Raw genomic sequence first — 20,034 nt, 5'->3', positions numbered from 1 at the left:
GTGAGACTCCGGTACGGCAGGAGGGCAGGTTTTGGGGACTAGCGGGAGAGGGAATCAAGCTGAGTCTCTGTGTATTTTGTGCGTTGGAAATTGGGGTTTTCACATTTGAGGTGGCTGTCAGAGATCTCCCGGAGGTCTGATACCTGATGACCAGTCTCACTCAGAAACACATCCAAGAGAAAGTCGGCTTTGCCCCCATGGAGCACTGTCCCTCGAACCCCGACCACTCCACACAGCCGCCGCCAAGCTTGAGCAAAGCCCCCCCCCCCCCCCAACCACCTGCACACACTCCCTCTCTGTCGCTGGGTCCCTCGGGCCAGCCCATACTCACGTTCTCTCTGTCTCTCCAGAGGCAGGTGACTGGGAGGAGTACGGGGGGGCTCTCTGGGTGCTGGAAACACACCACCGTTTGATCTGACTCTATGATGCGTACTTGCAAAATACTCCCCCAGCGGTGCATTCACAATCAGTGCCCTTGACCGTGGGTATATCATAACTCAATAAAAAAGCTTAAAAAAATAAGCCTCTCCCTCCTGCCCCCAGCTCTTGGTGGTCCCCTCTGAAGGTCCGCTCCTACCTTCTGGACCCCACATTTTCTTCCTTGGGAGCTCCTACATCCTCCTCCATTTCCTAGGGTAGAACAACCTACTGAAGGCCCATTACTTTGTTCAGCACCACTGAGGTCTGCTCAACACCTCTGTCCTTTCTGAACATCATTCCTGGAACCTGAGTTCACTTCTGTTTCACCAGCTCCTCACCAGCTGACCCTGCCTGTTGCTGGACATCAGTAAATGGTTTCCTCCATCTGTAAATGAGGGGGCAACAGGACGTCATTCAAACAGTTATCAAAGGGATCAGAAAGGGTGATGTTTGTAAAACATTTGGCAGGTCCCTGGGGCCTGCTCTTTACCATTTAATCTTTTAAAATCCCTATCACACCAGGTAGAGAGGTTCTGAGCATCTGCTCAGGGCCAGAGTCCAGGGTATTTCTGTAAACAGGATCTGGTCCTAGCCTCGAGAAGCACTCTCATCCAATCTGGGAGACCCGAACAAATAACCAGTGTGACACTCCTGTGACAGAAGCCCACAGAGGCCAGGTGGAGGAGCACGGATCACTGATGTTGGGACAGTCATCCGTCTCCCCAGGATGCCCCAAGTCCTGTCACCACCCAGCTCACCGCCCAGCTCCACGACTACAATATTAACGCACTGAGTGTGGGGCAATGGGTGATTGGGGCAATGGACTGGTCACCTCACTGTTTCCCCACACATAAGATGGGAGTCACCATCATGTCCACAATGCCAAAGCTGTTGAGAGAATGCGCACTACAAAGGAGCTTTGGAAACTCCATGTATGCTGAGTGAATGTACACCTCCTTCTGTGTCTCTGCTCAGCGCACCTGTCTGTCCCCGAGGCCGACTTGGAGAGGGAGAGGAAGGTGGAGACCTGGGGGTGGTGCAGGGCTCTCTACCGAGATCCAGGAGGCCCAGAGCCACTACCCCAACCTCAGCTCGTCGGAATTCCCCAAGAGCAGGTATGGGAAGACAGACAAACTGAGGTAGCCAAGGGAGAAAGGGAACCAGGCACCCACGATCTGAACAGGGGGGTTCCTGGGCAGTGTGCGGGTCAACTCAGGAGGTGCTGTACGCGGTGCGTGGCCAGGTCACTTCAGACCAAAAGGACGGTCTTGGAGAGACCAAGGACGGGTGGAGGAAAGTTGCTCCCCGATGGGGCCCTGGGGCAGCTTGGCGCACCCCGAGGTGGGAGTGGGAGAGGCTTGAAGACGATGGAGCTGGACTCTGGAGTCACCTTCATAGGGTAAGGAGTGAAGGACCAGGCCAGCTTGCCCAGGAGGCGGAGTCTGAGAGGGCATTAAAGGGTGAGTAGGAGTTCGCCATGAGGACAGCGGGCTGGGAGCAGAGGACCAGAACCCCCAGAGCCCCGCGCGGGGTGGGGAGGCGGGATCGGTGGTCGCAGGGGCGGAGCGGGAGCAGTTCTCGGGACCCTCACCCCCAAGTGGATGGCGTCCGAGGGAGGGGGGAGCTCCCGCTGCCTTAGGCGCCAAATTGCGCTGACGGAGCAGAAGGGACTGGGAAGCCGGTTCTTATGTCGCCGCCGCCGCTTCGGACGAGCCCAGACGCGGCTGGAGCCGGTCCTGGAAGGCGGCGGCTGCAGGGGCTTCTGCCTCCTGCGGGCGCCCCCCGCCTGAACGAGCGCGCCCCCGCCTCCTCCGCGACGCGCGCACGTTCCTCTGCGCCCTGCAGGGGGCGCTGCGCTCCGCTCTCTTCCCGGCCGGGCGCCTCTGGCTCCGGGGCGCCCAGAGAGGCCAAGGTCGTCTCCCTCCGGCTCCCCTTACCTCCATCCGTAGGCGTTGTCAGACCCCAACTCCTCGGCACCCAACGCTCAGGTCTCGCCTGCAGCCCCAGGCCCCGGGGGCTGCCCCAAAGCCAGAGCAAGCTCAAAGGCTGGTCTGGGCTCCATGGCACAGAAGACGGGCAGCGCCCGCGCAGGACCGGCCCGGCTCACCCTGCCAGGTGGGGTGGGCTCGGCCAGTGCAGACGCACCCGCGCACCCACACAGAGGCTGACGCTGGGACCGCTTCCACAGCATTGTCCGTGCACCCCACATACCGCGGACCTGGGCGCCCAAGTCCCTTTCCCCATGCCCAGGTCCAAAAATGTCTTCTGACCCCTTTGAACCTTTAAGTGGCTCCGCCTCTGACCAGTCCAGGCCTGCGGGCCACCAGCCGCTGGGCACTGCCAAGACTGACAACAGCTCTTCCAACTCATGGCGTCCCGGGTGCCAGGCTCGGGGCCAGCTGGGCCTTGAAGCCAGGAGCAGCCAGCTGCCCCGCTGTGGCTTCATGCCAGAGGCATGGCCTGTGATGGGGCTGAGGCTTGCCAGCAGCTCAGTGATCAGGGTGGAGATGGGAGCTGGCCTTCTCAGAGGGGGGACTGACCTGACCTGGGAGCACCAGTCTGGAGGTCTGGGTCCTGGGCATCTACCTGAGACCCAGATGGGGAAAGCTCCATGGGGTGCCCACCCTCATGGGGCAGACAGTGAGCGAATGAATACAACATTTTTTAGGTGCAAGTGAGCAAGAGATGAGCAGTCCTAGGAAGACTGGAGAGGGGCTGCTATGCACTGTAGTACAGTCTGGCAGGCTTCTCAGAGGAGGTGAACTCGAAGCTGGGACCTGAATGGCAGATGGGAAATCTGGGGCTGGCGGCTCTCCCGGGCACTTCAGCTGGAGTAAGTCTCTCAGCCCTGCCCCGAACCTGTAGAGGCAGCGCATTATCATCCCCAGGGGCAGATGCTATCCCTGAGACCGCTTGAGTCTCCCTCACCTGGACTCTGAAGTCCCAAATTCGTGGGAGGATTGGCTGTTTCCAGTGACCACACCCCGCCCCGCCCTTCTTCCGCGGGTGTTCGCCCCCCTGTAGTTTTCCCTCCTTGACAGGTTGGCCTCTCCTTGCCCTTTCCCGTGGAGAGACCTTGAACTTGGGCCTGTGAATGGCAATTCATCTTGGAAGTGGAGGGAGGAGTGTTAGGTGGAGGGAACCACCTAAAAAAAGAAAGTCTAGGAGGTGAGATGCACAGTGGGGTTGGTGGTGGGGGGTGGTCTGGTGATCAGAGTCCTGTCCCCTAAAGGGGAAAGGGCCCCGAAGCTCTCTCTCTCTTGCTGGTTGGAAAGGGCTCCTGGGAGTGTGCTTGTAGGATAATGACCTTCATCCAACAGCCATGCACCCAGGGGGGCCCTGGTGCCAGTCCCCTCACCCAAGACACTCATGAACATGAAGACCTACTTGACAGCGCTACTGGGCGTTCTTCAGCCTCTCTGCTGTAAGGTAAACGTGTAAATATGGAACATTGTTCTGATAGGGTCAGAAGGGCGTGGAAATGGCCTAAGGAAGCCAATTAATTGAGACGAATCCCATTAAAACAAGTAGATGGGGGAAGGAAGATTTGGGGCAGAAACGAGAGGGTGCCGCCGGGCCGGGGAAGCAAGTCTGAGCAGGGCTGAGAGGCGGTCCAGCCTCCGGGCCCCCCAGGCTGGTGACCGCTTACAGAGCCTGTTCACACAGTGCCTGCGAGTGCGGCCGCAGGACCGGAAACCCCAGGGCTAGTTTTCTTCCCCGTGATGATTATTCAGCTCATTGGGCTTTACATATTGTGGGGATTTTAGGAGGGAGGGGGTATCTGGGACCAATCCAGAGTTTCATTTCTGTCTTTGGGTTTGTTTAAAAAGCTCAGTTTAAGGGGCGTCCCGGTGGATTGGTCGCTTGACCATCCAGCTCTCAGTTTTGGCTCAGGTCCTGATCTCAGGGTCAAGAGATGGAGCCCGATGTTGGGTTCTGTGCTTGGCGTGGAGTCTGCTGAGGTTCTCTCTCCCGCCCTCTCTCTGTGCACTCCCTCTCTCTCCCTTCCTCTCTCTTTCTCTCAGATAAATAAATTTTTTAAAAAAGCTTAGTTTATTTTTTTTAAGATTTTATTTATTTATTTGACAGAGAGAGGGATCACAAGCAGGCAGAGAGGCAGGCAGAGAGAGAGAGGGGAAGCAGGCTCCCCACTGAACAGAGAGCCCGATGCAGGACTCGATCCCAGGACCCTGAGATCATGACCTGAGCCAAAGACAGAGGATTAACCCACTGAGCCACCCAGGTGCCCAAGAAGCTCAGTTTTTTAAAATGCTTTTAAAATCCATTAAATGGAGGTTCATTCACAAAATTACCCAGAGGTCCCTACCATGTGCTTCCGATGAGCACTGCCTTTCAGTGGCCTGGCCCCTCTCCCTGGGGCCCTGTCTGCAGGGCCACCAGGGTGTAGAGGGTGTAAGCGACGGCAGGCTCAGTCCAAGGAGAGACACCCCCCACCCCACCCCAGCACCAGGCAGGCGCAGCTTCCAGATCTCCGCTCCCTCTCAATCCTGACAACCCTCAGGCCTGCATTTCCCTATCTGGAGTTCGCACTTCGTGGGATCTGTGTGCTGTGCTGGTCCTTCCGAAGTCTGGGGACACCCAGCACCCGAATCCTGGGCCTGTGGCTTCCAGGTGGACTGTGAGGTCTCCATGTGGCTGGCTCTCTCCTCTCTGAGAGAGATGTACGTGGGCTACAGCGTGGCGGCCAAGTGCCAAAGAGGGAAAAATGACCAAGGAGCGTGATGCCTGCTCCGGGCATTGAAACCCACCTCCGTCCTTCTGCTCTCGACGATATGCTTTCCCTCCCTCGGCCCATCTTCTTCGCTGAACTTGGCCTTGTTCCTTTTTGTTTTCATGAACTTTGGGTTTGGGCATGATTTCAGATTTTCAAAAGAATGTTGCAAAGATAATAAGAATCTTCATAGACCTTTCCCCCAGCTTCCCCGTCCCGGGGGTTAACATCCTGCAGAGCCATACATCCAAACTCTCTTTGCCTTTTGCAGTGAGAGCTGCTCTTGTACACAATGAGGAAAAGATCAGGCGCCCACCTCCAAAGTCTGAAGCTTCCCTCCCTTCCCCCCAGGGTCCTGCCTGGGAGGACCAGGCAGGGAGGTGGCCTGGGAGGCTCTGAGCCAGAGAGACCCTCAGCCGGGTGTGGGAGGGCTGGCCCAGGACCAGGGCAGTGATGCAGAGGCAGCAGGGGAGTTGGGCTGGGCAGGGCCTGCTGGATGGGTGGCCTGGGAATCAGGGGTCAAAGGAGGGGCTCCAGGGACCCTCTTTTAACCCACAGTCATTCACAGTTATGGCTCCTCGGTCATCAGTGAATGGTGGCTCTCTTGGGACGTGAGGAGGGATGCGTGACTTTGGGATCATCCAGGGGAATGAAGTCGGGACCCTCTCACTGTGATGGCACTAGGGCCAGTCTCAGGGGGTGGATCCCAGCTCGGCCACTGTTACTGTCGGGTCCTGGACAGACCTGTGACCTCACTTTGCCACATCCCCTCCTCTGTGGAATGGAAAGGATGCCGTGCCCCCCAGCGCTCCCGCAGCACTAAGCAGCATGCCTGGGCAGCAGGCCACGCCTGGCACGGCGGCCTTCTCTCTGGCCCTGTACCCAACCTTCCCTTCCACTCCTGCCCTTGCTTCTCCAGACGGCCCTTCGGAGGCGTCGGATCACAGTGGCGCGGCTCCCCCCTCGGGGAGGGGGACCGGAAGGCTCCGCGCCGCTGGCCTCAACTGAGCGCCTTCCACTCTTCGCCCGAGTTTTCTCCTTGGGCCTCCCGCCGTCTGGTCCTCTGAAACACGCGCTTTGCCATCGACGCCCACTTGACAGAGAGGTTACACGACCGGCTCATCTGGTCAGCGAGGCCGTCCTGGCCTCCTGGTCTGGGATCTACAGAACTTTCTCTCCAGTCCTTCCACAGTGGGGACGGGGCAGGGACCAGGAATCGTGGTTAAAAATGCACAAAAACCGGGGCGCCTGGGTGGCTCAGTGGGTTAAGCCGCTGCCTTCGGCTCAGGTCATGATCTCAGGGTCCTGGGATCGAGTCCCGCATCGGGCTCTCTGCTCAGCGGGGAGCCTGCTTCCCTCTCTCTCTCTGCCTGCCTCTCTGACTACTTGTGATCTCTCTCTGTCAAATAAATAAATAAAAATCTTAAAAAAAAAATCAAAAACCTTAAAAAAAAAATGCACAAAAACCGTGCAAAGAGGCTGCAGCATTTAGAGGAGGTGCCCGGCGGCAGCACTCCGGCCAACCACACCTGAGGGCTGGCTCTCCTGGTCCCTGCGGGTCCCCTCTTCGGGCTCCAGCAGCTGCGTGCGCCCGTGTGCGCCCGTGTGTGCTCGTGTGTGCGCCCCTCTCACTGCCGAGGCGGCTCCCCACCTTTCCTGCTGTGTCTGCAATGCGCCCTGTGGCAGACGCGCTGCTCCCACGAGTCCTCGCTGTGTGATTAGCGACCCCCCCCCCACCCTGCACCCTGCAAGCCCTTGGAAAATGAGAACCAGCCTACGACAACGGCCAAGGCATGTGGTTAAGTAAGCATAGCGGGGTGGGTATTGTCCCTTCCAAAAGATGGTAAAACATAAGAGCTGCTAGACCCCGGTTGTCTTAAGAGCTACCAAGAGACCACGGAGGAGACCTGGATGGTCTCTCCCAACAGTGACGACAGGAGGACTGCACAGCAGCAGGGGCGTGCGGGCGGAGGGGGGTGCGGGAGATCAGGCCACCGTGGAGGCGTGTGGTCGATTCACCCGAACTGTGCAGTGGAGAGAGGACAATGAGCAGCCCAGGCCTGCACTCCCAGGGCAGGCGCGACCTTTAACCCTCCCGAGAGTCCCGAGGTGCCATCATCCCCCTTTTACAGGAGGGAAAACTGAAGCAAGGCGTTTGTCCCTGGCCACAAAGCTTTGAGGCCAGACTGAGCTTTAAAGCCCGTCTCTCCAGTGCGTAAAATAGACGTCGAGAGCCATAGAGGCAAGGTCATTGGTAATTCCCCCTTGGTTTTCTAAAGTTTCTCTCCTGATTCCATGACTTCGATCATTAACTTTTCCTATAAAAGGGAAATGAGTCACTCAGGAGACTCTGAATAGCCTTTGGTCCCTTCTTTCTCCGGGATCTCTTTTAGGGTCCTCGGGAACGTTGTGAGTTTTGCTGGGAAGACAAGCCTGGGTGGCCTCACCCTTCCTTGAAATCAGCGTGGTCCTTTGGGACATCTCCTGGCCAACACTCAGAGGTGCTCCCTGGCAGATTGCCATCTCTCTAAGTAGGGTGCACGACCAGGAAACCATCCAGGTGTCCCAGACTGCTTCCAAAGAGGAAGTCATTGACATGAGTGTGCTGGTGATGGCTGCAGGGGGAGACGCCAAGGGGCTCTCAGAGCACACAGCGTGTTTCCAGTTTCTCCTGGCTACTTCCTTATGCCACGCTAGCTAACCATCAAACGCCTGTTTCATGGTGAGAATGACACCTGCCCCAGGTCCCATCCACCATCCTCTTCCACACCTTGCAAAACCACACCAGCTCTCCTTTCAGACCACCCGCATGGGGATCGGCGCCTTCTTTCCTTGCCCCCAGATGAATGGGTAAGTGTGATTCTGCCTGGCCTGGTCACGGGGCTCCGGGTGAGTGCAGATGGCCTCTAGGATGTTGGTCTTGCTGAATAAACCACCCTGGGAGGGTCCAGGTTGAGCCCTCCTTGGTAAGTCTCCCTCACAGAAATCATTTCAGGGTGTGCCCATTGGATTCGGCTGGCGCTGCCCCAGGCTGTGTACTCTGTCCCTCCGTCAAGAGACAGAACATGACGATCACCCCAGAAGAGCCGCCATGAACCCCAGAGCATAGCTAACTTCTGTGTCCCTCATGAGCCAGTCACTGACTATGCATAAGTTCCTGGGTGGGGCGGCCCCTATTGGACAGAGAGTAATTCCAGGGGAAGGTGGTGGCTGTGACTCCTGTGGCTGACAGTCACAGGAGCGGGGGACGCGGTTGCTCTGCCCCATGAAAGTGACCAGATGGAGAAGAGCATCACCTAGAGATGACAACAGACTGTGACACATTGGTATTTTTAAACCCATGAGTCTGCGGTGGTCGCAGTAAAGTGGGGGAGGGACTGGGACAGCGCGTTCTTCTTTACACAACACCAGCCAACGGACCCGGAAGCAAGAGCCGAGCTGGAAAGTCACTACTGTGTAGACCGTCATGCATAACGAGGGGCATGCACAAGGGTCACTGAAGGGTTAAAACCACTGCATGGAGGTGGTCGAGGGACAGGATCTCTACAAGGTCTCCAAAGGGCCCCACTCACTGCAAAGGAACACAGTGCCTCGGCCATGGGTGGCCCCAGTCAACCCGGTGGCCACCCTGGGCATCACCCCGCCGGACCTCAGGCTTCCTCATGCTGTGGGGCAGGGAGCATGGGGCGGCTCTGGAACATTCTGCAGCAGGGCCTGGAACCCGAATCCTATTGTGGGGAAGGGATCCCGCGACAACAGAACGGCGGGGGCGGCAGAGGGGGATTCTACCAGCCCACGGACCTGCGCTCCGAATAAACAGAAACAAAAGAAAAGACGGGCGTTAGATAGGAAACAGAACTTTTGGGGACTTCTGGAAAGAGTTAGGGAATTTGGGTACAGGGTTGCTGAGAAATCTTACTGGGTCATGGGGACGGCGGAGAACGTCCCCCTTTCTTAAGAAAGAAATGCTGGAGCACGTGGGGTAACCCACGCTGTCATTTCCAATGGGCTCCTAAAAGCTAGAAGAAAGTGATACCTTGTCGTGATGCGCATGCGCGGAGAGAGAACGTACACGTTCCAATCAACACCAAGTTTCCCCCATGGTTACCTCATGGCCCACAGGCAGGTGATTGTCGCGCTAGACTTTCAACGTTAAAGATGTGAAAAATCAAGTGAGAACAAATCTCGCCCCGTAGGGTTTCTTTAAGAAAACCCTGAGCAGAAATCCTCCTACGCTGTTGGTGGGAATGCAAGTTGGTGCAGCCACTCTGGAAAACAGCCTGGAGGTTCCTCAAAAGGTTGAAAATAGAGCTACCCTACGACCCAGCAATCGCACCACTGGGTATTTACCCTAAAGATACAAATGTAGTGATCCGCAGGGGCACGTGCACCCGAATGTCTACAGCAGTGATGTCCACAATAGCCAAACTGTGGAAAGAGCCCAGATGTCCATCGACAGATGAATGGGTAAAGAAGATGGGAGATCCGTGTTCAGTTTAGAATCCCTGGCCTTCATCCACTAAATGTAAAGATGCAAGGTCGCTCCCACCAGGCCTCCATGTTCATGTCCCCCCGTCCCCCGCCAAGTTGTGACAACATTTAAACATGTTTCCTGGGGCCCGTGGGTATGGTGGTCAGTGGAGCGTCCAGCTCCTGATTTCAGCTCAGGTCATGATCTCAGGGTCAAGGGATCGAGTCCGCTCAGCGTGGAGCCTGCTTCTCTCCCTCTGCCCCTCCCCCTGCTCATGCTCTCTCTTTCTCTCTCTCTCTCCTAAATAAGTAAAGGAATCTTCAACAAAATAAAAATAAATAAAAAGTAAAAAGGCCTCCAAACACAAGCGCTTGGGTGGCTCAGTCTGTTAAGCAACCGGCTCTCCATCTCAGGTCAGGTCTGGATCTCAGGGTTGTGAGTTCAAGCCCCACGATGGGCTCCACACCCATTAAGAAAAAAAAAATGTCTCCAGACGTTGCCAAAGACCCTCCAAGGAGGGAAGAACAAAATGGCTCTTGTTGAAAACCATGGATTCACTTCACAGATTCTCAGGTAGATTTTTGTGTTCGTTCCCAGTATGGGAGATGAGGGAACCAAGGCACAGAGGGGTTAGACGACTTGCCGATGGATGTCCCTTATGATGCGTGGCAGGACCTGTACCACCGGTGTCCTCAGGGCTCCCGGGACTCCTAAAGGACCCGGGCAAGCGGCTCAGGCGTCCCCTCCATGCTGGGACAGGCTGGACTTCCAGGGAAGGACGGTGGCCCCTTGTTGTCAAGACACCTGCAGACATGCGAGTTGGCCGTGTCCCAGCAGAGTCTGGGCACAGAGCTTCGGCTGGAGGAATACTGGTGAAGTCCCCGTGAAGACCCTTCCGCCTCCAGCTGGGAAGTTTGATCAGCTTGGGAACTCTCACCATTTTGGTCTCATTCATCTCTTTATTTACTCAGAAGCTGCTCTCACCACTTTTCAAATGGTAGGGTCTTCTAGTCCTTATAAGAACTCTAGGAAGTGAGGCATTTGGATTATCTGCATTTTACACTGAGGCCCAGAGAGGTGAAGTCACTTGCCCAAGGTCACACAGCTGACCACCAGCAATGCTGGGACAGGAGCCCAGGTAGTCTGTGCCCCACACTTTTGTGTGTCCGTGTGTCCAGAAGGCCCCATCCCACCCAAAAGCATTGTGCAATGGTTGTAGGTGGGTTGGTCCCTCCCCTGATTCCAGAAACTCTTGCTCTGACAACGTTTAATGGATGTGTTACAGGGTAGTTAACAAGGTTTTGGAAACTGACCGATGTGTTCCTAAGCCCAGCTCTGCTACTTACCAGCTCCGCTATTTATCAGATCGGAGACTTTGAGAAGTCAGTCTGCCTCTCTGAGCCTCCTTTTGCCCATCTGTAAAGTGGGGATCACAGGACCCCACCCCTCAGGAGCGTTGTGAGGATTTGCTGAACGAGGGCTGCACAACGGCAGACGGATGCCTGGTAAGCAACAGCCCCTGCCCATGCCCCAGCCTCCCCAGGGTCCCCGGAGGTGAGGATGGCGGCTGGACGTCCGACACCCACCCAGCAGACTGCTCCACCTCGGACTGCCAGCCGTGGTATAACCACAGCCACCCGTTCTAGCACCTTCTAAAGGCTCAGTGCCATGGGGATTTAAAGCCCGAGAGCCCTACCAGTAACGGTGACCAAACTGAAGATCTCTGCGTAAGTGATTCAAGGTCCAGCTTGTGGACCAGGAAGTGACAGTGCTGAGCTGGGAACAGAAGTGGTCAGTGACCTTCAGGCACACTCTCACGAGTTCCAGAATTCCCTTCGCACTCACGCCCACTCTCCCTCCCTGCCAGTCCCATACCCACAGAGCAAGCTTGGTCCTCCTTTGGGGCAGGACAACAGCCCAGCCTGGGGAGGCCAGGAGGAGGGGGCGGAGCTCAGGGACCAGGGTTAGCCAGGCACAGCAGCGCAGATGGGACAGAAGAGAGCTGGTCCCCTGCTCGCTCTCTGCGGACTCCTTGTGGATGGGGGTGGGATGAGTGTGGTTCCAGTGGACCAGCTAAGGGGACCTGGAGACAAGAGGCAGGGCACGCAGACTGGACTATGGAACGTATCAGCCTTCCCCTAGGCAGTGTCCCGGGCAAGCCAGGGCATGGTCCAATGGTCCAGTGAGTGGACAGGGGACCTCACAGGGACAGAGAGAGCAGCTGGGGCAGTGCAAGGGCAGGAGCCAGGGCTGGCCCACCTCCCATGAGGACCCATCACTCTATGAGGCAGGACACCTGAGAGAAGTCCTGGGCACCTTCAGCGCCCACCCCACCGGCCACCTCGTTCCCAGCCCTGCCCATTGCGTCTTCCTCTGCCTCCTCTGTCCGACGCCTCCCAGCTGCCCTTTCCCCTTTTCTCTGACATTTATCCAGGGAATTATTTGGAGAACAGCCTCCCCAAAGACAAATTTTATCTTCTGTGTCCTGCTAAGGTCTTGGCCGAGGCCGGGAATCCACGTTGGTTCCACATGCTTTCTGCGGTCGCCCAGCTTTTAAGAAATACGATTATCTGGTGACTCCTCATGCGATGAGCCTGAGGTGTCACGTGGGGTCTCACGCGGAGCCCTGAGGTCACCCAGCTGAAGGGGCCCACCCCAGCCTGCCAGTCCCACACAGACTTCCAGAGTGACCCGTACAGAGCCACGCTCCCTGCCCGTGGCCTCCTGGGTGTTCGCAGCGTCCCCTCCCCCACCCCCTGGCAGCCCAGTCCTGCCTGCTCTCTGGAGAACTGGGCAGGCCGCCCCATTTCAGGGCTGTTTCCAGGCGCAGAGCCCAGCCAGAAATTCCACCCCAGCGGTCTCCTGTTACCTCATGTTCTTCTCTGGGTCCTGTGTCTCCGATCGTCCCTGTGCCCTGCGCACAGGACAGCCCAGCGCCTTTCATCCCGGTGCTGCCTTTTCTCCCAGAACGTGGGCCGGACACTCGTCCCCGCCGCGCCCTTCCCAGAGCCTGTCTGGCGGCTAAAGCCCAGCCTTCCCCTGAGGTGGCACCCAGGCAGCACCAGAGTGTGGGGTATTCGGAGTCCGAGGCCGGCACAGGTCTCCCCTGATTTGTGTCAAGTGACTGCTTTGGCCTCCTCGTCTTCCCTATGCGTCAACCACCTTTTTTTGAAACACAAATTCTAATCTTTTCAGCACACCTTCAACTGTGCCGATTTTGAAAATCGGATTTCAACGTGGAGGGGGCCGTTCGAAGCCCTCGAGGGTGCCTTCCTCAACTTCCTCAAAGCCTGTGGTCCCTGTGCCCCCACCCCCACACACGCAGATGGCTTCAGGCACATCTGGCACCACCTCTTGCCGAGCCAGGCCCCTGGCCACCTGCCCAGGGTTGGCGGTCAACACCAAGGTGAGCCCCACAGATACATCAGGGCGGGAGAGGCCTGGGGGCCAGCATGGGTGGAGATTCACAGTGGAAGGCAAGAGGCAGCGGGGGCCAAGACAGTGAGGCGGGGCCCACCTGAGAGTCTGCGGGAGGTGGGCTTGGCTCAAGGCGAGGGGTCTGGGCAGGAGGTGCGGCCGGAGCCAGAGGCGGATTCTCCCCAAGTCTGGAGGAGAGGTTCTGTTCTCAAGCTGGAGGACTCCGGTTGTTGGTTAACACACACTTCTGGTCCCTTCTCCTCCAGCCCTCAGGGAAATCACTGAGCAGGCCACCATCACCTCCTCGCAGGGAACACCGCGTCCTGTGAACGTCTCCTGTTTTTTCAGATAATCCTCTCCCACACAGAGTGTATGGAATCCAGTGCCCTTTGGAAGAGGGAAATGTCCAGAAGGGTTGAGCAGAGTGTTCCCCTTTCCCAGCCTGCATGTCCTGCCCTTGTTCACGAGAGGAACGTGGATATCAGGGAGGCCAAGTGGGGGTCGCTTGTCTGGGGAGTTGGGGCGGTTTGCACCTTACGGACATCTTAGATACCCAGTGAGACCCAGGATGCTCACTGTCCCTTCATTTCCCCACGGAATTGGGGGAGACTTGGGTCTCTGTGCTTTCACACTGAGATGAATGCTGAGTGCCCAGGCGCAGTGTGCTAGGAATCCGCCCATTTTACAGATGCAGAAACCGAGGCTCAGCAAGGATAGGCGACTTGCTTAGGGACCAGTGAGTAGGTTGCAGGATCAACATCTCAGATGGGATCTGTTGGGCCCCCTGGCTTGGTGAGAAAGCTGAGAGGGGCTAGGGCAAGGACCTGGGGCGGGTGCTGAAGGGATAGCTGTGGGTTAGCCCCGGAAGCACAGATGGGGGTAAAGACGCGGAGGTGACTAACCCACAGCCCCCCGCTGTGTTTGAAGTGTTCCTGTGTTCCCACCACGTTCGGGGTGGACCTCAGCTGTCTTCCTGCAACCCCTGGCCAGCCCTACTGGACCGGATCTTGAGGGCTTCATTGTCTCCTAGTTGGAGAGGTGGGGGAAGTATCCCTCCACATTTACCTTAGATGCGTCCCTGCCAGGGCTGCTTGGAGGGAGGCAAGGACGGGGTCCAGCCCAAGTGGGGCCACGGGATGCAGCAGGAGCCAGGCACACGGCAAGCACCTGCTCGCATGATGAAGCGTGTGTGGGTGAAAGAAAGAGGAACTTTGACATCCGAGGTCTGCACTGGATTGCCAAGGAGGGTGTGATTTTGTGGCTCAAGTGTTGTTTTGTAAATACCTAGGAGACAGCAGGTGATGGGGGAGGGGCCACGGACTGACCTGAGCCTTTGTCTCAAAAGGTTGCCAGTCTGAGCTCGGCTGGGTTTTCTTGATGAGGGTCCTTGCATGGACAGTCAGTAGTGTCCCCCTCCCCAACAGTGGTGCTGGTCCATGCCAGCACTCGCTCCTCCCTGCCCCCCTGCTCCTGCCAGAGAAGGTGGGAGGTGGGGCTCCCCCATCATCTCACCAGTGGGGTGCTCACCAGTGCTGCGAGGAACCCTGCAGCGCGGTTGGCCTTTGACGGGTCCCAGGGCTCCTGAACTGCAGCCTCCTTGGAGGAGGGTTAAGTGTCTGAACTCATCACCGATTTGGACAAACACCGACACACCTGTCTCGCCCCTTAGCAGGTGACCTGGGCTCCTTCTTGAGAAACCAAGCTCTGAGTCTGGGACTCCCTCTGCTTGGCTCTCTCTGGCCCCCCGGAACCAGCAGCCCAGCCCTGGCCCCCTCCCCACACACTCTGTGCCCTGCTGAGCCCCTCCCATCCTCAACCATGCTGGTCCCCCCAGGAAGCCGGGTTCTCTCTCGGTGGGCAACATCCTTGCTCCTCGCCTCTGCTTCCAGACCACCCATCTTCCTGGTCCTTCAAACCCCTGGTGCTTTGAGCCCCATGGCCGCTTCAGTGACCATACCCGAGCCTGAGCTGCCGGCGTCCGTGGATGGCCTCGTGCCCTGGCTCATTGCTTTCTCTGCACCCCGTGAGCTCCCTCGATGGCCTTGTCTTCCACCCCACTCTCCCATCCACCCACGCTCAAGCCCTCACGTCATCACCTCCGCCAGCTGCTCCGCACCCGGGACCCCATTCTCATCCTCCCAAGCCAGGACCCCTGCCCGCTTCCCGGCAGGGTGCTTTCCCACCCAGTGGTGCTTCTGCCCCACCGAGAGCCCCAGACCACTGAGCCTGCAGCTCTGCCCACGCCCACAGTCCCTCCTTCCCCTGCTTACATCCTGTGGTTCACCCACTGAAAGATACACTGAGGCGAATTCAAAATTGTAAGGGCGTATTAGAGCTAAATTGATTTGAATGAGGCAGTGCCAAACATGGAGTGGTTAGGAGTGCTCCCCAGCTGGAGGTAGGGACAAGACTTTCTGGAGAGGACAGAAGCAAAGCAAGGACTTTACTCCAACTGATGGCACCTGGGGAGCTTGGCTTGTTGGGGAAAGCTCTTTGGGTAGTCCTTAAGGTTTGATTTCTTTTTTTTTTTTTTAAAGATTTTATTTATTTATCAGAGAGCGGGGGGGGGGGGGGGGAGAGCCAGCACAGGCAAACAGAATGGCAGGCAGAGGCAGAGGGAGAAGCAGGCTCCCTGCTGAGCAAGGAGCCCGATGTGGGACTCGATCCCAGGACGCCGGGATCACGACCTGAGCCGAAGGCAGAGGCTTACCCAACTGAGCCACCCAGGCGTCCCAAGGTTTGATTTCTTAATCCTGAGGCATCACAGGTGTGACTGCTGACTTTGGTGCCACCTCCGTCTGATGGCCTCTGCGTTTGATGAACTGAACACACCATTGTACCTTTTTCCTTGCAAATACCTTTAATCCCTGCTCTTTCTCCCTCCATCACACCACCGTAAAAATCCCAGCCCTCTCCAGCTGTTCTATACTTTCACAAGAGCGGGTGGCAGCTGTTAGTGAAATGGATCCAATCCCATGGCTCAGTCCATTCATGACCCCGGGACTCACGGGCTCGCACCCACGCAGCCCTGCCCCCTTTGGAGGAAACTTTCTGTTCCAATCCATATGCACCTTCCTCACAACCCACTCTCACCCAGTGACTTCATCGTTGCAGAGAACACATGCAATCCCATGTCCCGTTGACCGACCCACTGGGCCACAGTCATGCCCCATGGTTGACTGCTTCCCAGCCCCATCTAGAGTCACTTGTCCCTGGGAACCTTCCTCCTTCCACTGGGTCCTCTTCCCCAAGAGGTGTCCCGCAGGGTCCTCCTCTCTGTTGCATACAAATAATTGTATCTCTGCTGCATACAAATGTTCTCTTTCAAAAAGCTCCCCCCTGACTGGCTTCCCTCTTTCCCTCCGTTCCCTCCAGCTCTTCAAGGAGCTGTCCCCTTTCTTTCCTCCACCCACCGCCAGCCAGTTTTTGTCCTGTGTGCACAGCCGAAGCTGCCCTTCCCTGGGAGTCTGTGACGCCTGCTTTCTAGGCTCTGCCCTTCCCCCCACTTCAGCCCCTCCCCCAACGTGGACCTTCCCTGTTTCTCTGTTTACTCCTCCTGTGTGGTCTCCTCCTGTGCCTTGGCTTTAACTACCACTTCTACCCCAACCACCCTGAAGTCGGGTGTTCTGGTTTCTCCCCGAGCTCCAGGTCTATGAGTCTCACTGTTGACCTGCCCTTGGTTGTCTAGCCTGCCGGTCCAGTTCAGCGTGGCCAAGGCAGGCTCCCCATCTGCCTATCTGAATTCGCTTCAACCCACCTGTCAAGTCCACTTTCTCTGCCTCCCAAGTAGCCCCCAGTCCACCCACCCCTCTGTGGCCAGCTGCCGGCTGGGGCTCCTGCAAGCGCCCCAAAGTGGCTGCCAGCTTCCTGTTCCTGCTCCCCCTGCCCTGGGGCTCCTGTCCTGCCTGCGGCCCAGCCACCTGTTTCCACGAGCAACAGTGAGACCACACACCGCTTCTGCGAGGAAGGTTTTTCAACACATGAAATGAAATTTAAAGAATTACAAAGAAAACCGCTTATTGTCAAGTGCAGTTATCAAAATGTGTCTTAATTGTGATATACGAATGGATGTCCTTCTTTGTACATTTAATAAGACCTCACACGGTGGGGGGGGGGGCTTTTCAGACACCGTGATTTTAAAGGAATAAGCAGAAATATTATCTGGACCTCTGCAACTGTAAGCTGGTATAAAAAGATCTGTGATTTCTATTAGGAACAGAGTCCCGGGGGATTCCAATAATGCTACTGTAATTTCTGTCCCGCATTTGCATCTGATGGAAATACTAAATTGCAGTTAGAGGCGGTGAGAATGAAGGTGTCATTCTTTCCCATTCTTTCCCAGAATTCAACCTACTGCATTCTCCCCGTGGGGTTTTAGACTCCGGGCGGGTCTTCCTGATTTGTGCATAGGACCCTCACCACTCTGCCCAAGCTCGCAGTTTCCCATTGCTGCAAGAATAGAATGGAGACGACTTAGTGGGCTGTCCCAGGCCCTTCCGCCTCCCCCCCCAGTGCCCCCGTAACTCCTCCCCTTCTCTCACCACCTGTCAGCCTTGGAGACCTTTTGCCTGGTCTTGAACTTTCTAGCAGTTGGTCAGCACCAGTGAGGTGATCTGCCCATTCTCCGCCTTCCACTCTCCTTAGAAGGGTGACCTTGCCCAAAACAATCCATTCTTGGCAAATTATTTCTTTTCCCTACTCCCTTCTGCCTTTGAAGTTTTCCCACCTCTCCCCAAGACATGCTGTTTCTGTAGGAGTGAGCCCCCCACCCCGTAGTGTCCTGCCTCTATGACTCCTCCCTTGCATCTTTCCAGTGTCTCCTGGGATCGCTCTGGACTGGAATCCTGGTTTCTGGGTCAGCTTCTGGAGGAACCCATCTAGGGACGATGCTGGTCAGTAGAAACACAAGCCGGGCTGTGTGGCAGGGAGTGTCCCTCTGACTTCTCCAAGGCTCAGTGACAGGACCCTCAATGTTACCCACGTCCTATTAATTCTTTAAAGTTCTGGACGGGGACGGTTTGTGAGAGAAGCCTAGAAATACATGAATATAAGTTTGTGACACAGGAGCCTTCATAAAGAAATGAAGACCCAAAGAAAGGGTTCAGCTTGAATGTTTTTATGCTCAGTTTAACGAAGAGTGGAAAGTTGGGGAGAAATATAGGAGAACAAAAGACAGGTGGTAAGTGTAGTGAACTCTGGTGGAAACTTAGCAAAGCCCGTTGGTTCGGATTCGTCTGTCCCGGAATCTTTGGCGAGAAGCATCCTCCTCTCCTCTGGGCATAGGGAAGGCACCTCTCACGTGAGGGTCTCTGACCCACTTCAGGGGAGGGACAGAGTCCTTCCTGGACCTGCCATTCCTCAAATTCCTTCAGCTTAATACACTCAACATGCCAAGATACTATATTTTGGGGTAGAGTGTCTTAAACCCCGTCCATACATAAATTGGGGAACTATTCAGCCTTAAAAGGAAAGGGATTCTGGGACTTGTTCCAACATGGTTGGACCTTGAGGGCATGGGACTTGTGAAACAAACCAGTCATAAATGGACAAATACTGCATGATTCCACTTCTCTGAGGTCCCCAGAGTGGTCAAACCCAGAGAGATGGAAAACAAAATGGCAAGTGCCCGGGCTGCGGGGACATGGAAGAGGGACTGTTTAATGGCGATAGAGTCTGTGTTCTATGAGATGAAAAAGTTCTAAACGGAGAGTGGTAATGGCTACACACATTGTGAATGCACTCAGTGCCACTGAACTGTACAGTTAAAAATTATTGAAATGGTGAATTTTATGTTCCATATATTTTACTACAGAGAAGATGGAGGAGGAAAAGGAGGAGGAGGAGGAAGGGGAGAACAGGGGAGGGGGACTCGGAGGAGCGGGGGAGGAGGAAGGGGGGAGGAGGGGGGAGGGGGAGGGGAGGAAGGGGGGCAGAAAAAAAGTGACTTCTAGCCAGAGCTGGGAGACTGAGCCCAGGCTGGGGGCAGAGTGCGGGCAGGAGGCTGACACAGCTCTAGTCCCAGTAGCCTAACTTGGCCTTCGGTGCTTAGGAAATGTCAAGCTTGAGTACGGAGGCAGGGGGTTCAGAAGCAAGCCAGGGGCATTGAAGGGGAGGATGATGAAAGGATCAGGACTCTGGGGTTGGTGGGGAAGCCAAAACCTCCCTCACACTAAGCTTCCAGACTAGTAACTGGGTGAAGGAGGCCTGCCCTCATGTTACCCAGCTTTGCAGGGAGGCGTCGAGTGGACTGAGCCAACACAGCCAGAACAGGCAACTCTGAGCTTCGGGTTCTATGAGGGAAAGAAACTCTGGAGCCCACGGAACGTATCCATGCTCCTTCGTGGAAGTCAGGAGACGGTCCTCATTATTCATGTGGTTATATCACTGAGAATTATGCTTATCACACTCAAAGAGTGACCTCTGCATTGCTGTTCCTATAGGAAACACGGGGTGAGGCTCCTGGGTGCTTCCCGTCATAGCACTTTTGTCAACCAATCAATACATAACCTTGAGTTGCGTGTGATTTTTGTTTAGAAACATTTACTCAGTATATTCCGGGGACTTGTTGACATTGAACTCACAGCCACCAGTTCTATAACTTGGGCCCGGGTAGTTCCTATCTAAGAGTGGTATTTTCTCTGTAAAGCAGGACATAGCCTTCTTGCCCTTGGGAACACCAGAGAGTTCTACGGGACTACGTGTGGGGCCATTTTATTTTATCTTTTTTTAAAAAATATTTTATTTATTTATTTGAGAGAGAGAGAGCCCAAGCAGGCACGGTGGCAGGCAAAGGGAGAAGGAGAAGCAGGCTCTCTGCAGAGAAGGGAGCCCGATGAGGAACTGGATCCCAGGACCCTGGGATCAGGACCTGGGCCAAAGGCAGATGCTTGACAGATTGAGCTTCTGATACCCCATCTGGCGATTGTAAACAGCCATATCGCCAACAAATAGCACAACAATGTGGAATCAATCAGCAGATCACAAGAAAGATACT

The sequence above is a fragment of the Mustela nivalis genome (genome assembly GCF_964662115.1).
Source record: "Mustela nivalis genome assembly, chromosome: 7".
Classification (NCBI taxonomy): domain Eukaryota; kingdom Metazoa; phylum Chordata; class Mammalia; order Carnivora; family Mustelidae; genus Mustela; species Mustela nivalis.
The sequence above is the reverse complement of the archived record's forward strand: the minus strand, read 5'-3'. Positions refer to the sequence as shown.